General features: G+C 45.0%; 1 protein-coding gene across 1 annotated transcript in view; it reads left to right on the top strand.

The window, feature by feature from the left end:
- The window catches only part of GRIN2B (glutamate ionotropic receptor NMDA type subunit 2B), a 421,692-nt gene that overhangs the window by 2,187 nt on the left and 405,049 nt on the right, over positions 1-14,456 (top strand). The window lies entirely within an intron of this gene.

The raw sequence follows: 14,456 nt of genomic DNA, 5'->3' as shown, positions 1-14,456 counted from the left end.
GAAACGGTGACAAGATAATAAAATAATGCTGGTTTGGGGGAAAAAAAGGGCTTATTACAAAGGGGGAAATCTCCCATGTTATTCCTTTTCCTTCCTCATCAAACAGGTTTTGGATTTTTAGGAGGCATTGGGGGTGGATGTATGTAAGGACAGAAGATGTTGGATGGCATAAAGGTTGATGTATGTAGACATGCATGGGAGACCTATGTGATTTTTGAGTTAAATAGCATTTTATTCACCCAGGGCTAAAGCTCTGATTTTTATGGGAATCTAGAAAAAAATTTTTTTTTTTCAGGCTAGCTTTTCCCCCTTGACACTTCCATGCCTCTCTGTCTCCTGTCCCTACCTTCCTAGGGTTGTTTTTTTTTTTTTTTAATGCCCTTTAAAAAATGAAAATGATGATTGAGATTACTGTGGCTGTTGCCCTGAAGTCCACTTGCTGTCTAAAGCATGGACACCGGGCCCAGAGATCCCGGGAGGCCTACTGCAGAGGGACAGGTCTAGGTGGGGAATCAGGCTGGTCTAAGAACACCTGGAATTGAAGGATGCTGCAGGTTAAAAGGACTGAAATCTTAAGCTTGGAAAGAAGGAATTCTGTCAGTAGTCTCCTTTTAATTTATATCTTTTCATGTGCTATTATTTTTGAGCTGTAAAATTCTCCTTCTGTCTACACATCTATTTATACCCACACATCCTCCAAGCAAACTGTTACTTCCACACTCTTGCAAAATGGCTATCTTGCAGACTTCTGAAATGCTGTGCATGTGGAAGGGGTGCAGAATTTGACACGTGAGTCTTTGTGTTAAACAAAGAGATGTGCCGTTTGCATGTGTTAGTCTTGTACCTTCAAAAGAGAATTCATACTTTATTTCCCCCCCTCCGATCAATTTTTATGGCATATGGAAGGTGGCGAGGCAGTATTTTTAGGGGCTTGAAAGGAGAAATAGCAGGAGAAACAGAAAAGACTTAGCTAATGACTCTTCAGCTAGTCGCTCATGCAATCCAAGACAACTCCTGAGGAAAGCAGATCATCCACAGGCTGGAGGGCCATGATGGTGAGCTGGTGACTGGTGCTCTCCTTGTTGGTCCACTGACGGTACACCCCCAAACTCGGGAAGTGCCCAGATGCAGAAATCAGGTTGAGATAAAGATCTACAAAATAATGTAGCAGAATCATTACATCACTGGTCTTCTTGAAAGCATTTTACCCCCAAATCTTTTTTTTTTTTATTCTGGCATTTTTAATAACTGTACTTTGAAACGGTCCAGAATACCAAAGGGATGTGGGGGAAGTAGCAGAAGATCCTTGTCACTCCACATCACACCAGAAGGTATTTCTTCATTGTCCAGAAAAGATGGACATAATCCACATTCGCTACTCCTCTCCTCCAGGTTTCATTCTTTTGAGCTTTTATCCGTTAAGCGGCGATCTGTAACCATGGTGTCATCAGAATGAGAGAGTGGGATCCCACTTTGAGCCCCGTTCTCACCATATCTACAAACAGCTGAGGTTATCGGGTGTGTGCTCACCTTATAGACACCCGGGCTAGTTCTCCATCTGCTTCTACTCCTTCGAGTGGGAGGATGTATTCTTAATTTTACTTCGAAATAGAACAGAGGTATGGGTGGGAAAAGCAGTTCCGTGTGCAATGATTTCCTACGTGCAGATGAACAAGGTGAGGTGGGTGTCCGTGGGGCATATGCCCCTTTTGCGTGCCCGGTGCCTGCGACAGGGCTCTACAGTGACTAGGTCCTTCGTCATGTTGGTTGGTGACCAGGTTGACAGCAGAGCTTTTGACAGAGTCTCAGCCACATTCTCCCAGAATGCTAATGGGAGTAAGCCAGGTTCTAGGCCATCATGGGTTGGCCCTAAAACTAGGCGAAGGACAAGAGATTAAAAGGGGAGGGTGCTGAGGAAGAGGAGGACTCCAGGGTAGGAAAGATACAAAGAGAAGGGGAGACATTCCAACTGGTAGTGGCTTACGGAGGATTCCAGGTGGAATCACCACAGGTGGTCTGTACCTCCCCCATGTCCAAAGCCATTTGGAACCCTGATGAGGCAGGCTTTTCCTGTCCTCATGAGCAGTCTTGGTGAGGCCGTGACTCCGTGGGGCTCTGGGCTGCTCCAGGCCACCGTCCTCTTTTTTTTTTTTTTTTTCCTTCATGGCACAAAGAGCTGACTAGGTTCTATTTTGTCATCTCTCCTTCTGCCACCCCCCTTACAGTGTGGGTTCCATGGGGAGGAAATGTGGCTGCTGGTGGGAGGAAGAGCCAATTTAATTTCAGTTGAGGAGCCTCTGTGATGTGCAATTAAGGGGAAAAAAAGAAAAAAAACCTGATGGGAAATAAAGACTTCCCAAGGAAGCAAGGTTAAGGAGTTTAGATTGGTGATTTGAAGGGCAGCAGAACAACATGGTTGCCTTCTATCTCTATGTTTCAGGTGTAGCAAAGCATGACGGACCTGTGAACACAGAGCGATATGGCCGCCTAGAGATACCTGTTAACATGCAAAGAGAGGAGCAGGGTGTGCCCCTGGATTGTGTAATTTCCACTCTCTGTTCCATTCCTAGGAAGCCTGTCTGTCTGAAGAGTCTTTCTTTGCCACCGTATATGTGTAATTTATGGCAGGGGTAGGTGCAGAGAGAGGCAGAGACTAAGTAAGGGGGTAAAATGAAGGGAAAGGAGGAGGAAGAAAAAAATGTCTCTAGTCACTACTTTGCACATCAAGTGCCTTTCTTTTTAAGGCTGAGCGAGAAGAGCGACTTCCTCTGGTGAAGGAGTGAACAGCAGGTACCTTGATTTTGTATTCTGCTTCACCTCCAGAAAGATGGCTTCAGAACCTCCACCATCTTGTGTGACCTTCATGTATATGCACCAGCCTTGTGTGGGGAGGGGCATGGGTGCCTGGGAGGTGGACACATGGACTGAAATTGGTTGGGGGGGGTGATGAGTGGTGCTGGACAGGGAGAAAAAACGGACTGGGCTGATCCAGCCCTTGGCCACATCATCATTGCCTTGTAAAACATTCTCCCTTCTCCTCCATGAAGACGATGAACCCAGGATGCAGGGGTTTCCCCCCTACTTTCTCGGTCAGCAAGATGAAGATGAAGGTGATGTGTCCACCACTGCTAACAAGTGAAAGCAAATGTAATGAATATTTATGGAGTAGGAAATCTAGGAGGCAGGGGGAGGACAGGTTGTGTGGGAAGAGACCGTAGCAACAAATCAGCCTGTACAAGTCAGGACCAGCAAGGAAGCCAGGGTGGAACTCACCGTTCTAAAGGTTGGCAAACTGTTGTTCTGAGGGACAGCCTTCTCTCCTTAATCAGGAAGGCTAGGACTGGCAAAGCCACTCATCTCATGTAACTTGCTGGGGGTCAGGAGTGGATAAGCTGGCAAGTGAGGTTCCTTTTCACCACTGCCATTCTCCAGCCTCCTTAGGAATTCTAGAAATTTCCTCCTTTCAGTAAATTACATTTTCAGTCTCTGCTACTGTGCATGCAGTCGGATACCAGTGTCGTCTCTATAAATACATAGAGATCAAAGGAGTTGCTGGTCTAATGAATTGTTCACATTTATTAAAGTGCATCCCCTCTTTGAAACCACAGAAGAAGTCTCTAGGGAGAGTACATTAGTGGTTGAATTGATACTGCCTTTCAGAGGGACGCAGATGCTAGAAGAACCAAATGTAGTCGGAACGAGGGAAAAGGCGTAAGTCAGAGGAGGTGGGTTTCTAGGGGGCACCTGTGGCTATGGATGGCACTATCTGCGGCCATTACACAAAATCTCTTGTGCGGTGGTCTTGGCATTTTGTGAACCCAGAGAGGAGTGTTCAGGAGCCTTTGGTCGGTTCCTTGACGCTCTCCAACCACCTTATTTTTGTCTCTTCACTTTTTAGTGCTTGCAGCTGAGGCTGGCAGGGAAGGGACGTGGTGCATATGTTGGCCCTTTGTTGAAATCCTCCATGACTGCCCCAAGCAGAATGTTTGCCCTGCCTTCTGTGCATCGCCAGTGCTCGTTCATGATGATCAGCACGCTTTATCCCAATTTTGTTTCGATGCTTTGTTTCCCTGACAAGTTTGGGAGCTCCTTGAGGACAGGGAGGGATGTTTGCTCTTAACACATTTGTTCTTAGCACAGTGCCTGGCACATAACAGATACTTGAAAAAATACCAAGTGAATGCGTGGAGAGAGGAAGTGAAATATTAATTAGTAAATAATGCTGTTTGTTGTTTGTTCTGGTGGGTATAGGAACGATTTGAAGTTATGCTATTGGATGAGATCAAGAAGATCAGAGCTCTGCGACTGTTCAGAATGCATTTGCTCTGACCTTCTCATTTCACAGGTGAAGAAACGGAAATCCAGGGACATGAAGTGATTTGCTCAAGGTTGTGTAGCTGCTTGCTGGCAATGCTTTGTGCACCACACCATTGGGGTTACCTGTGGATGTCAGATGTCTACATCAGCGCGTCTCAAAGTTTTTTGTTTATAGGAATCACCTGGGGATCTTGTTAAAGCATACGTTCTGATTCACTAGGTCTGGGGTGGGGCCTGAGATTTCACACTCCTAACACTCTCCAGTGATGCCACAGTTGCCCGGGCCATGCATCCGGGGTCTGTCTCATTCCTGAACCTAATTCTACATCATGGTTAACACTGGCGGCTCCACATACATATTCTCTTCTTGGAACTTTTAGAATTCCTGCTTTGTTCTTAAAGAAGAAAAGATCCAGGAGCAATCCGTGTATCCAAGTTCACCCATCTCCCCTCTTCGGTCGCTCTTCACCGTCTTTTTTGTGCGTCTTTTTGCTTCTTCCCCTTTCATTCTCTGTGTATTCTTATTCTGGCCCTTCTTATAATTGATTCTTCTCTTTCTTTTTATGTTCTTCTCCTCTAGATAGTGTTTATCTACTTATTAATGTCTCCTTGTCTCTTTTCTTTCACACACTCTTCTTTTAACTGCATCTATTTTTATGTCATTTGCTCTACTCAGTTATCCAACAAACATTTGTTAAGAACCAGTATTTGTCAAAAACTGTGTTATAGGAAAAAATGAGCTCTGGTTTGTACCTTTCAGTAGTTTATGATTGAATGGGGGAGACATGTGTAAAGAGATCATCATATACTTAGGTAAGATCTAGAAGGAAGGAAGCCTGGGAAAATGAGGTGTTGACGTTTAAACTGTGTTTTTATTTTTAAAAATAAAATGTAAGAGAAGGAGAGAATGGCCATTGTAGGAGGATGGAGAGCAGATGGAGAGGTAAATTGGTACAAAAGCCCTAAGCCTTCTGCTCCTCCTTGCGTCCCTGAACTTGGGGAGAAGAGCAACACAGGAATGTGCTGGTTCATTGATTAGGAATTTCAGACTCCAAATGATGAGGCCAGAGAATAAAGTCAGGGACTTCTTGAAAGGAAAGGCCAGAGGCTCTAATTTCTGCTTTAGTGATTCTACAGTTAATGAATCCTAGCCCTGTTTATTAGGCTTGCCTTTGGAGCAAATGATACCATTTTCATGTTAGGCCACTGGATTGCAACTAACTTTGTTGATGGCCATTATAAAGAAAGGGACAGCTGTTAGTTGGTTTGTAGCCAAGGAGAGAGCTGGATCCTAGCCCAGGCCAAGCTACTCGAAATGAAGGACCAGCCTAGCCCCATGTGTTTCTAAAGTAGAGAGGTAGAGAGTTGCCACGCCACTCAGACGCTAGCTGCTTTCTTTAATGGCAAAGGGGAGTGATGGACGAGGGGCTCAGTTATTCCCAGGGAATTTACCGCATGCTTTTTGGTAGGCTTTTTAGGTGGCCTGGTGTTTTAGAAGCATTCTTCATGGAGATGCCCAGGCGTGGAGGTGATGCAAAGGCACTTTCAGCCACCACTTGAGGGACCTGTAGCAGGGGTGCTTAACAGGGGCGGATGGATTTGAGATGCACGTTACCCTGAATTTTATTTGCATCTTTTTCTGCTGCCTGTCCTTCTGCCCTTTGCCCCACCCCCACTTCCACCAGTTTTCTGTGTCTTGTGGTTCATACTCATTTCATTAGCAAAAGAAGCTGAAGCTCAGCTTGAAGCCTTTTTTTTATTAACTTGTTTTATTTTTTATTTTTTTAAATTTACATCCAAATTAGCGTATAGTGCAACAAAGATTTCAGGAGTAGATTCCTTAGTGCCCCTTACCCATTTAGCCCATCCCCCCTCCCACCACCCCTCCCGTAACCCTAAGATCCACTCCGTATAAAAAGAGCAGTGTGAGTCTCAAGGGGTGTGGATGAACAAATGGCACCACTGGCTGACCTGAGGGACTAATGTTCCAGGGCAACTTGAGGGGCTGGGCAGTGGAGGCTGTGTGACCAGAGGGACAGGAGAGGGGAGAGGGGAGGAAGCCAGGCTGGGCCTGTGGGAGTGGCAGACGTGGAAGGCAACGGAAGGACAGGTTTCGACCCTGCCTGGAGTCCAGCCCTACAGGGAGGGAGATGTCCGAAGAAGAGAGCTTCCTAGATTAGGATAATTTAAGGTTTTGACTAATTAACTCACTTGACTCCTGAAAACCAGACAATGCTCTACACACGCCACGCTCCATGTCTTTTTGTTCACCGCCTCACCAAGACCGTGCATTTCCTTCTGTAGAAAGAAATGTCCAGTTTAATCTTTATATGGACCCTGCCAGGGCTTCCGCCGGTTAGAATTTCTTAGGAAATCAGAGATCTTGTTTCTTTCTGAGAAGTGGGACTTAAAACCGACGGTGGGATAAGAGCACTACGTTGTTAAGGGAGGGGAGAAGAGAGGCTCAGAAGAAACCCAAAGCTGAGGTGATGGCTTTTATCCTTTTCTCAAAAGCTAATTGTCCTCTGTGAAAAATGCGTGCGTGTTCTGAAGCAGTCTGGTCACTCAGCTTCCACAGTTGCTGGTGTCTTTTGGGTTAGAAATCGTTGTGTTCCGTGTGCATCCCAATATGTGCACACCCCATGCACCCGTACACGCCTGACTTGTGTGTGTGTGGGCATACGTGTATAGTGACTTACCTACCAAATACAATAGTAAAAAATAACCTTAAATGCATTGAATGTATCAGTGCAGTTTAGGTACAGTAATGTGTGTGTGTGTGTGTGTGTGTGTGTGTGTGTGTGTGTGTGTGTGAGAGAGAGAGAAAGAGAGAGAGAGAGACATGGGACGAGAATGTTAATACTAACAAGACTTAATTCTAATATTAATATTAATACCTTGAAGATGATCTGACCTCTACAACCACCATTTTAAAGCTGTGCAAATGGCTCCAAAGTTTAAAGACACAGCCGTGGGGGAGGGCCACGTCCACTGACTCTCTTCTCACTGCTTTCCCGTTCACTGCCCTGCCCCACTGGCCCCTCTGGAATGCATGTCTCTTAAGTCAGCCAGTGCTGGGCATTTGCTCATACACACATCTTCAGAGCCCTTCACGGTGCTGCTTGATGTGTCTTTAGAAATGTTAAGTTTTTGCAGGGTATCCAGTCGCTGTCTACATGGTGGTGGAGGCAGTGGTGGTCTTGAGAGTCAGAAGCTTCTTTCTCTTTTTGTGTGTGTTGTTGCACTCGGTGACTGTGTGCGAGCCATTGCCTCTGGGCCTTGATTTTCCCATTTCTGAATCTGTGAGACAGGCTATGCAGCGCTCCTTAATCCCAACTCAATAATAAAGTCACCTGGAGAGCTTCAACAAAGAGAAATATAAAAAGCCCAACAACAGCAAAACAACAGTGATGTCCCTGCCCAGGCCATACTCCAAACAGTTAAATTAAATCTCTCCACAAGGGATTCAAGCAGAGGTCATTTAAAAATACGCCCCAGGGGGGATTCTAATGTGCGGCCATGCTTGTGAACCAGGGGGCAAGGTGATTGACAAGGCACCTGGTCTCTCTAAATGTCCTGCGGTCCTAGCGTTTTAACAGGTAGAGTGAGACCCTATCGCTGTTAAACAGTTACGTGACGGGCAGAGGGTCCCTGAGCCAGAGGCCCAGGAAGTGGTTGGAATACGAGGGGACTTAGTGTGCAGAGTGCATACAAGGGGTGGAACTGGTGTTGAATTAGGAGCAGGGCTGTGCTTATTCCCGAGCGCTCTCAACGTTGACATAGGCCTGGCGTGGAAAGTTAGAGAAGTCAAGGAGCTGCTTTCCTCGACACCCTTGAAACAGGGGTGGCTGTGAAATAAGGTGCACGGCCCCTGGTTCTGCAAACATCCTTCCTTCCACTTAGTCTTTATTGACGGTGCCCCATTTCTCGTTTCAGAGAGAAAGCCTCATTGCATTCCTTTATAACAGTGTAAGTGTAGGGAAACTATTAATAAATGAGGCTGGATGAGCAGACCCTGATTGACTGGTGAGGGGTGTGAATGGTACAATTATCTTAGTGCTGGTTGGAATTCACTAGCCACATTACCCTCCCTCTCAGTGCCTGAAGTAGAATATTAAGGACATGAAGAGGAGGAAGAGGGTAGGAGGTATTGTGCTCCGTTCTTCTCTGACTGTAACTTTAATCACTGATTATTAGGCCAGCTGAGTTAATAGTTTTCTCACATCCTTCCTTTTTGGCTCCCTCCCTGCCCATTTAAAAATAAATGTGAACCTAAATGTAGAGGTAAGAAAAGAGCAGATTTATGGATCTGTGTTCCTTTAAAAAGGCAAACCATAATGGGCGCCTGGGTGGCTCAGTCGGTTAAGCGTCTGACTTCGGCTCAGGTCATGATCTCAAGGTTTGTGAGTTCGAGTCCCGCGTCGGGCTCTGTGCTGACAGCTCGGAGCCTGGAGCCCGCTTCGGATTCTGTGTCTCCCTTTCTCTCTGCCCCTCCCCCGCTCACACACTCTCTCTATCAAAAATGAATAAATGTTAAAAAAAAATTAAAAAAAAGACAAACCATAAGAGAGTAAAAACCCTGCTTCTTTTTTTTTTTTTTGAACATCAGCTAATAGTGATGGGAGATTGGAGAGAAAGGTCATCAGTGTGGCTTGGACTGTCACTGGGGTTTGGTGGGATGTGCTGAGGAGTGAGGCACTAAGTGTTTAGGAGAGACCCAAGAAGTGTGCACACCGATCTGAATTTTTAGATCAGCCTTTGTTGGCTGTGTGTAAGCAAAGCATCCAAATCATTAAGACGCTGTAGCCTTTTCCCTTATATTTGTTTTGCTGGTCAGCTTTATCAGGAGCCAGAATTGGTACCTTCAGGGTTTATGGCTCTCCTTTCTATCACCTTGTTAGAAATTCCGGGACCGTTTCCGGGCTTAAAGGGGGAAAGGGAACAATTTCAGTCCTTACCTGGTTCTCTTTACGTCTGTGTCCTGGTTTTTCCTTCAGCTCACATAGGAAGAAGGACTACAGAAGAAATCCTCCCCTGGGTGCTACCTATGGGTGCTCAGATGCAGAAGGTCTTTCTTGGGTAGGATAATGTTGATCCCTTGGATTTTTGGAGAAAAAACACTGAATGGATTTTCTTGGAGGCTGCATATGGAAGAGAAATCACTTTCATTTGTTGATTAATTTGTCAGTTTTCTATGAGAACAAGATTCATGCCTTATGTCACTTTATGTCCTCAGTGCTTAGCAGAATGCTTTCTGCACTTGGGCAGTGCTCAGAAAAATGCTGGTTGTCGATAAAGATGATGATGAAAATGAATGTGTATTGAGGATAAAGTTGACATATTTATGCCTTTGATGTTTCCATTTCTCTGCCATCCAAGCATGTCTTGATGCTTTGGGTGAATTCTGCCTGAGTTGAATGGTTGAGAGTATCTTTTCATGCTAACTCTAGGCCAATAGAATGAAAATACGCCCATTTCTTAGTGTCTCACCTCTTTGATCTGTATTTTACATTGTGTTCAATAAGGGGTATTTTTTCAAAATGCTCGTACTCATCGCTGATTATGCTTTTCTCCTTTCCTCCAAATTCCGTGTCAATACCGTCCGTTCCTCAAGTCCATCTCAGTGGCTGGCTCACCCATGATGTCTTGCTTGATCTTCCCAGCTAGAAATAAGCTCTCCCAAGTTGTTGGTTCACATACTATTTTTATTCTCCCTTTGTTTGTAGCATTTTTCTTACGCTGGCTTTTGGGACAAATCCCTTGGGGGCTTTTTCATCTCTATCCCCCAGTCACCTTCACTGCACTGGGCTTTGTGGAATGAATAGGACCATGGTTATTCACCTTCTCAATCTCTCCTTTCTCTTCTGCACTATTTACAAAGATGCTTTGATTTCAACATAAAATTCAAGGTTAACTCTGAAATGTATGAACGATCTTTCAGTCACCATGGTGGAGAATCTAGTTTGTTGATAAATCTGCATTTGTGCAACTGAGACAGAGGTTGGGGAGAGGTGCAATAAGGTCCTGGAATTAGCCAGAGTTATTTTTAGATCATTTTAGAGATAAACGGTGGGATGAACCTACTGAGAATTACTCCTGTCTGTCCAACTATAATAGTTACCCAAAAGGAATTGTCTTGCCTTTGCTCAAGACAATCTTCTGTTGAAATTGGGCTTTGAATTAGGGCAATAGATGTTTGTAATGTGCCCATGATATCCAGGTTTATGTTAACATATGTTATCACATTGAATCCTTACCATAAGGCTGACATCGTTTTCTCAGGTGAACAGAGTGAGGATTAAAGAATTCAAGGTCACACAGCTGTGAGCAGCAAGCCAGGCCTCCAGCTACATCCTTGTTTCTAAGCCTTCTCTCTTTAAATTGTAAAGAGCTGCCTCCCTGTAAAAGAACATGAGGCTTCATGTTGTATGTAGAGGAACCTGTGAGTAGCATGTACTTTGAAACTTCAGCTGAAGTGACTTCTTTTAGATCACTTCTCTTTGCGTTTTGCTTTTGGCAAAAAGCAAAGTTGTCGTCAAATGAAAAAATGGATCCCTATGGCCAATTTCTAGACCTTAGTGTAATTCAGTGAAGACAAAGGGGAGAAATCCATGGCACTGGAAATCAGCATCTCTTTCATTTCGCATGTTGATTGAAGCTTGGGCACCATGTTCTTAGCTTGGGCCTGCCATTCTTTAGATACACTTCACCTCCAAACTTGAACTCTTCTCCCGTTAAGAGGAAACGATCCTTTCCTACTCATTTGATTGTGGACATTTTGAAAATTGTTCATTTTCTTGTATCTGTTTCTTTTCAACTACTACTTTGAGTGGATACAGATGGTTAGAGTAAGAGAATGGCAGTCAAGAATGCTTTGGGGGCACCTGGGTGGCTCAGTTGGTTAAGCTTCCGACTTCAGCTCAGGTCATGATCTCGTGGTTCATGAGTTCGAGCTTCGCGTTGGGCTCTGTGCTGACAACTCAGAGCCTGGAGCCTGCATCGGATTCTGTGTCTCCCTCTCTCTTCCCCTACCCCATGTCTCTCTCTCTCTCTCTCTCTCTAAACACAAATAAACATTAAAAAAAATTTTTTTAATCTTTAAAAAAAAAAGAATACTGCTTTGTCATTGGGTTTTGATTATTAATGGAATCATGGTTATTGTTTTATGAGGTAGACTTACCTTATTCCAAAAAGAGTCTGAGGAACCTAGTGTTGTTTCAAGTACCTGCATTAACCTTTGACACAGAGAGCGGTTTATGTGTCAACATATACTATAAAGGTTAAATTCCCTGTCTCTATTTTTCCATCTAAGGAAAGACACCATCTCTTGGTGCCACAAAGAGTTCTGGTACCTTCGCTCTGCCACGTGCATATTTTTAAACTACTTGTCAGTGACTTCAACTACAGCGGTATTAAAAGAGGAACGAACAGTGGCCAACGGGCCAGGAAACCAGGCCTCTTCCCGACCTCACCTCAGCTCTGTGTGATTCAGGCAGGTTACATAACCTTGCTGAGCTTCCTTCCTCATCTGCAAAATGAGGTTTTTAGGGGAGACAGTTATTGTATTGTGGATCACATGAGGAAGCGTAAAGAATCCCCTTAAACCATAAATTTAATATACACACATACGCCCGTACAATATTATTAACTCCATCCTGCTCAGGATAACAGCTTTCCTGTGGCCTTTAGTGCGGTAATCCCCTCCCCATAGGCAAGGGAATAGAAAATATTTGTTGGAGAAGACAGGCACGCGGTGGCAAAGTCACCCGTGTTCTGAATGCGGAGCGGCACCAAGGCGTTGTGACCTGTGGTTTGTAATCTTTGGTCTGTATCTCCTCAGGTCTCTGTCACAGTGTTTACCTAGGAAACGAGATAAAAACTTGTCAGAACGGAGAACGAGACTAATCTTTCTAGCTCTGCGTATAGAACTATTTTTTTCCAGGCTTATCTTTTACCTTCACGTGATCCAAGAAGAGTAGAGATGGAGATGGTGACCAAGCCAATGACATAAGAAAGGCCGTTTTACGCTCAGGCCTCTGCTCCTGCCTCTGTCTCTGCAGTGCCCTCCCCACCTCACCTCACCTGCCTCTCAGTCCCGTTCCGCCTTCACGAGTCAGCTCAGGGATCCTCTGCTCTGGGTTTTCCTGGTCCCCTCAGGCTGGAGGCCCTGCTCTCTTCATGCCCCCCATGGTTCCCCAGTTTGAGGGGACCCCTGCTGTGTCTCTGCCCCACCCACCTTTGATGTGAATTTCTCCAGGGTGGAACCAGCCTCTACTCTGGGCCTTCTGCATGCCCAGCAGAATGCTGGCCCACGGTGGCCACGTAATAAACAGCTGTTGACATGGTGTGAGGGCCTACAGGCCCTGTGCTCGGTGCTTTACACACATTTATGAATTCAGCCCTTCCAGCTACCCTAGAAAGTAGGTAAAATTATTACCTACATTTTATTCAGGAGGATTCTAAGGCATGGAGAAGCTGAAACTTGCTTAGCTCAAGTGGCCGAGCCGGGATTTGAACCCAGCTCAAGTGGCTGAGCCGGGATTTGAACCCAGCTGTCTGGCTTAAGCTCTATGCTTTATGCCCTGCAGCTTTGTAGTAAATTTTTATGGTTGATTTGAACAGTCAGGGACTTAGAAGAAACGTAGTGTGTGTCTGATTTTACGTAATGAGGACAGTGGAAGGAAGAGAAGAGAGTGCACAGCGGAATTTGAAGAGTTGTTAGGACTTGGAGCTGTATGAATATTTGTGGACTTCATTCTTCTGATGTGCTAATTAAATATGGGACACACCCAGGACTTCCAGAAATGCAGGGGCATGGGATCCGTGTAATTACTGTGGAGTTTTGCATGAAGTGGGTTGTTATTTCCAGAACTTGTGCTTCTCGACTGCTGGCTGTTTCCTTTTGGTTTCTTATGTTTTCTTGGCTACCAGCTCCTCCAGCGGCACGTTTGGAGGTGCTGGGGGTGGTGCTCCTGGTGTGCGTGGCATGCACTTGTATGCATTCTTGCTGCACTCTACTGTGGTGGCACGTGTTGAAAACACTGAGAGAGACCAAGAACTCAGGAGTCAGACAGTCAGGGTTTCTGTTCTGCCCTGTTAGTTTAGTGGGCAAATGTCTTCAGTTCTCTCTACTCCCAGATTCGTTGTCTCTAAGATGAGGTGTTAATGATCCCGGCCTTTCAGTTACCGTGAGGATGAAGTTCATTATTTTATTTCATTGTGAACAGTACTTGTCCCAGTGTAAGCATGCAGTAAGCAGTAACTGCTTTGATGGCTCCTGGCCCCAACCAAGTTAGAACCAGTTTGGGTAGCAGGGTGTCATGCATGAGGCAGTTGTGTCTGAATTAAGGCTTCCAGAGCAACGCTGGCGTTGCCTTCTTTGAGTATTTCATCAAATCATAACTGGCAAGAGAAGAAGGTATGGCCGTGAGCTGACACGTTCCTAGAATGTCAACAGAACATGAATTCGTAGTGCAAAAAGTGCAGAAGAGACCCACCAACAGGCACCAGTTAATCCAGGATTTAAGGATTGAAGTGAGCCTTGGGCAAAGTGGCCATGAACTGATCAAACCTAGGATAAAATGCAAAGCTGTAAGGAAGCATGCAAACAGCCAAATGTAAATCTCAAGAAAGACAGGAATTCTTTCAAAGAAAGAAGGTAACCCAGGCAGACATAAACCACCTTGGCCACAATAATGACAATCGTTTGCATTTCTGGAGTACTTTAGAGTTTACTAAGGGCTTTCTCAGAGGTTTTCTTCCCAACACATTTTTTGATCTTCCCAAGAACCCAGTAGGAGGAATTCTGGACAGGAACTATTCTCTCCATTTTACAGATGAAGAAATTGAGGTATGAAGTGCTCTAGTCATTGTCCAAAATGGTACAGTCAGTGAAGAAGACGAGCTGGAACTTGGTCTCAGCTTTTCTAAATTCCAAATCCAGGGCTCTTCCTTCTCTTGCCTCTGCCTCGAGAGAGCCCTCGAGGGCAGCATGTTACCTTGAGAAATCTTGAAGGAAGTTTAATTGGTTAAACAAAGAATTTATTCTAAAAAGAAAACAACGACTTTGATGGGCAGGGGAAGATGTTCCCTGAAAAGGTAAGGTCACCTCTGGTGCAAAAATTGAAGGGTTTGGGGCA

This window comes from Acinonyx jubatus, chromosome B4 (assembly GCF_027475565.1).
Source record: "Acinonyx jubatus isolate Ajub_Pintada_27869175 chromosome B4, VMU_Ajub_asm_v1.0, whole genome shotgun sequence".
Taxonomy (NCBI): Eukaryota; Metazoa; Chordata; class Mammalia; order Carnivora; family Felidae; genus Acinonyx; species Acinonyx jubatus.
The sequence above is the reverse complement of the archived record's forward strand: the minus strand, read 5'-3'. Positions and strand labels throughout refer to the sequence as shown.